This window comes from Rhagoletis pomonella, unplaced genomic scaffold, assembly GCF_013731165.1.
Source record: "Rhagoletis pomonella isolate Grant_MI unplaced genomic scaffold, Rhpom_1.0 Rhpom_scaffold_00003, whole genome shotgun sequence".
Lineage (NCBI taxonomy): Eukaryota > Metazoa > Arthropoda > Insecta > Diptera > Tephritidae > Rhagoletis > Rhagoletis pomonella.
The window spans coordinates 659,221-663,819 of record NW_023458557.1 but is presented as its reverse complement, the minus strand read 5'-3'; the positions used below and the strand labels follow the sequence as shown (position 1 = coordinate 663,819).

The 4,599-nt window shown below is 36.5% G+C and overlaps 1 long non-coding RNA gene across 2 annotated transcripts; it reads right to left on the bottom strand.

The window, feature by feature from the left end:
* Positions 1–3,291: 3,291 nt before the first annotated feature.
* On the bottom strand, positions 3,292–4,255 carry LOC118736449. 2 transcript variants are annotated; one of them, XR_004992675.1, is made up of 4 exons: positions 4,189–4,255; positions 3,556–3,773; positions 3,404–3,491; positions 3,292–3,342 (listed from the first exon to the last, which is right to left on the bottom strand). It is a non-coding gene; the product is annotated as an uncharacterized LOC118736449 (long non-coding RNA). The 2 variants fall into 2 exon arrangements; XR_004992674.1 differs by lacking the exon at positions 4,189–4,255 and having other exon boundaries at positions 3,556–3,882.
* Between the last annotated feature and the right edge of the window lie 344 nt (positions 4,256–4,599).

Below are 4,599 nucleotides of genomic sequence, written 5' to 3'. Positions count from 1 at the left end.
CGGAGCCTCTACTCACATGACCACCACCCAGAAGCTATGTGTTTTGAGTTTCGACGAAATGAAAGTCAGACAGACTTACTGTTATGATGTTTCGTCGGACTCAACACTAGCGCCCGTGAGTTATGTCCAAGTTGCTATGCTTAGAGGTAAGTACTACAATCAACTTTGTTACTTTGATGTTATGATTTTAAAATGTATATATATTTTTAGGTCTTATGTCAAAGTGGAAACAGCCTGTGTTTTACGATTTCGATCGTAAAATGACCTTCGTGGTGCTAGTTAGCATTTTGGAGAAGTCGCAAAGTTGTGGGTATAACGTTTTGGCGATTGTGTGCGATCTTGGGGGCACTAACAGATCCCTCTTCAATGACCTATCTATAACAAGGAGAAGCCGTGGTAAGATACCAAATTTACAAATGTACATATATACTATATGCTCAATTATTTAAACATATCGTTATACAGGTTCATTTTCAAAGAGCAGAAAGTATTCGTTTTTGCTGATGTTCCTCACTTGCTGAAATTGCTCCGAAATCATTTCCTTGATCAAGGGTTTCTCATAAATGGGAAACCGGTGAAAAAAGAAATCATTTTGGAGTTGTTGTCATGCACCTCCACGGACCTGACGATCACACACAAAATTTCAGCAAGTCATGTGAACGTGGCTGGACCTCACCGCCAGAAAGTGAAAACGGCTGCGAAACTATTTTCGCACACAGTTGCACAGGCCATAACGAGGGCTGCAAGTTTGGGCCATTTAGCAGATAAAAACTGGAACGAATGTTTCCAGCGCTTCAAAATAGTAAGTATTAGTAAATAAATATAATTCTATATGCTTACATCTATACATACATTTATCTCCCAATTGTTCACATTTTAGGCAAATGACTGGTTTGATGTGCTCAACGTGAGGGTGCCTCACGCTGACTCAAGGAAACGGGGTCACGCTTATGGCTTAGCGAAGGAAGAGCAGGACACCATTTTGGATCAAATGACTGCTTTGGTTAAAACTATGAGGGTAATTGGAAGGCAGTCCCTTCTTCCATTTCAGAAAGGTAAACTTAGAAACTTATATGAAAACTATTAAAAATATTCAATTCTATTTTGTTTCAAACCCCTTAAATATATATGTATGTATATATACATAAGTACATGTTTTTTACCTTTCAGGAATCATACAAAGCAATAATGCATTGAAGATGATGTTTGATGAGATCAAATCTCGCTTCGATGTTAAGTATGTATTAGCATATCGCCTCAACCAAGATGTCTTGGAAAAGTGCTTTGGTGTGATTCGTTCAAAAGGTGGGTTGCATGATCACCCGGACCAGCAGGAGTTTAAGTACCGCCTCAGACTTTATCTGCTTGGCCACAACAAAGGCGTTTTGTCAGACTCTGCGAATGTAGAGGAGGATGATACGCCGGACTTAGAAATGACGCAACCCCCACTCACAGGTTCTTCAAAAATTGTATTCTCCAATTAAAATATATTATATGACATATTATATTCTATTATATTATTATATTATATTATCATATTATATTATACGACATATTATATTATCAGGTATATTCCTGCAAAATTTGCAAGAAGGCTCGGAACTATGGCCGGTTGAAGAAGCTGAGTTCAGCGACTTGGAGCATGATGGCCTCGAGCATTTAGCCGGGTATATTTGTCACAGACTCCAGGATGACATCCCCAGCACATCGCTCAGGAGCAATGACGACCCGTCGTTTTCATGGGCAAGTCACTTGAGCGAGGGTGGCTTGAAAGTACCCAGCTCTGCAATGATGGACCAAATGCGTCACTTAGAGTCAGTGTTTCAAGCAATGAATGAAGATGGCTTGCTTATTACAAACGACTTTGTAAAAAAACACATTGAGCAAGCCTCGAATATCCATTGCGATATTAAAGTAAAAAAATTATTTTTCAGGGCAAGAATGTTCTTTAAAATAAGAAAACTAAACAAAGAACTCATAGAAAATGCCCACAGTAAAAAAAGAAAATATAAAAAAATATTGACTTAAGTGCATTTGGTACCATCAACAAATAAGCAAGGTATGCAGCAGGCCTGGTAAGTGAATAAATTTTATATTTTTATATAAATAAAATGACATAGTGAGCTATAAATTTACATATTGCAAAAACATTACCAAAATCCTTTTCTTGCTAGCTTTAGGGTCAACATCAACATCTGGAGTACGTGCACTCATGTGATCAGAAGTGAAATATACCTAAGATGAATGCGTAGAATGCCTCCCGTAAGGAAATGGTTCATTAATTGCATAGCAATATAAATTCATTTAATTACAGGTAAATGCTCTTGATACACCAAAAGGCCCTTTTCAGGGCCGCCACGAATTGCTAAAGTGATCAAATTTTTTGCAAACATTAGCTTCCCTGTGTTTGTATACATAAAGGGCCCTTTTCAGGGCCGCAAGGAATTTACAAAGGGATCAAATGCTTTATATAAGCTTATCTGGGTCTACATACACAATACCATATATACACAAAAGGCCCTTTTCAGGGCCGCAAAAAATTAACAAAGAGATCAATTTTTGACTGTCGTGATAACGAATAAGAAATGTACATATGAGTAGTCCACTTGCAAACAGCGTTATGTGATGTTATAATAGAAAGCCATACATTTGAAAAAACGACTACGACAACAAGTAACATTTAAATTTAATCTTTTTTATTACCTAAAAATTTGGATAAAAAAGAGCCTTATAAAATTGTAACGTAACATAACATGTCATAAGATAACATTAACAGTCTATACGACCTAAAGCAGTTCTCTAAGTTCATCAGAAGATAGATACTTTTGAAAGTTTATAAATAAGTATGATAGCGACTTTTGGAAGAAGACTTAACATTTGATGCTATTTTTTTCAGAATATAAAAAGATTTTGCACTCTGTTGTTACTGGACATGAAACTACTTTAAATACTGGTACGTAATCCATCAAAAACTAAAAATCGAACAAATTTTACATAGCGCTCTTTGCAAGTCGTCGTTTAAAGTACAAAACCGCGTATCAACAAAATGCAAAACCGCGTATCATGATAATGCAAATCCGCGTTTGTGAGGTTGCATAAATACCCACCAACAATTTTTTAATTGTGTGAAATTTTATAATAAAACTTTTATGTTAGCTTGCGAATTCCTTATATATAGCTTTAGCCGTTTAAAGTTTCTGAAATACAACAGTACGACAGTATACAGCTGTTTGAAGTCGGTGCCCATGCTGGCTAATTTAGATTGTAACGCATACACCATGATGTAAGTCCATTCTTGAATCTCTTGCGGTCGATCATCAAAAAGACTCTTCTTTTTGGCCACTGCAAAAGAAAAGGTAAAGTAATATTTATAATTAAGAACACCTTTTCATTTTATACTCACGCATTGTCAATTTTTCCAACTTGGCATATGCACTTGCTATGTTTTTGCCAATATATTTTGTGACCATCATAAATTCCTGCACCATAGACTGTAAGAAATGCGTAAACATAATAATGTAAACATCTTCAAATGCACTTCTACTTCTAACTTACTTGTAAGTCTCTAATCTGTTCCTCGTACATAAATTGCGTCTACGTCAAGGTCTCTATACGATTGCCGCCTTGGTTTACATTGGCCTTATCCGACAACTGGCGTATGATAAGCTGCGCCATTTCCAACTCATTTGACTTTTCTTTGAACTGATGTTCAACATCGGGAGCACGTTCCTGCATTACATCTAACAGCCTTTTCATTTCATCCAGATGAGCCGCTTGATGTGTGTGAAGGTTTGTTTACAAAGTGAATTTTTAAGTAGTTGAACAAATGCCAGTGGGCAGCCAGCGTTCCAGCTGCTGGCAATAATTTGCAGGCTTGGGCCAGCGTTTGTTGCGGATGCCGGAAAAGTAGCTAAATAATGAAAGTAATTATATGTATAGCGGAGTAGGAGGTTTTCCTTTATTTTAAAAGCTTGGTTACTGATTTCACTAATTGACGACGATGCAACGATCACCGTGGAATCGTTCTGCAAATTGTTACCAGCAACTGACCCGCTGGCTGCCCGCTGGTATTTGTTCAATTACTGAAAAAATGCAAATCATTATAATGATTGCAGTGATTTAACACTTTCAGCGATTTGCATTGCATTTAATAAGTACACATTCTTTACTTTTAAACAACCAATTTACCATTTAAAACTAAATAATTCCGTAAATCCGCGATTTATTATGCACTTTGTAAACAAACCTTTCAATTTCGCCCCAGCTGTTCGATTCTTCTTATTTTCTTATTGAATTCGTCTTTGCTCTCTCATTCTGGTACTTATTGACGTCACGGCCAGTTGCTCTCAGCTCGATTGGCGCAATCTTGTATTCTATCATTCTTGACTTATATGTACAATACAATATACAATTTTGCTACTTGGCAAACTTTTGTCATTCTCGTATTTAGTGCATTTTTTAAACGATCACAATCACAATACAAGCTTAAAAAATCGGCATACATCAAGATAACCAACCATTCAGCTATAGGAAAACGAAAAATGCAGATCGCTAGTACTTTTTAAGCTGATTTCAACTATATAAATATTATTTGCCGCA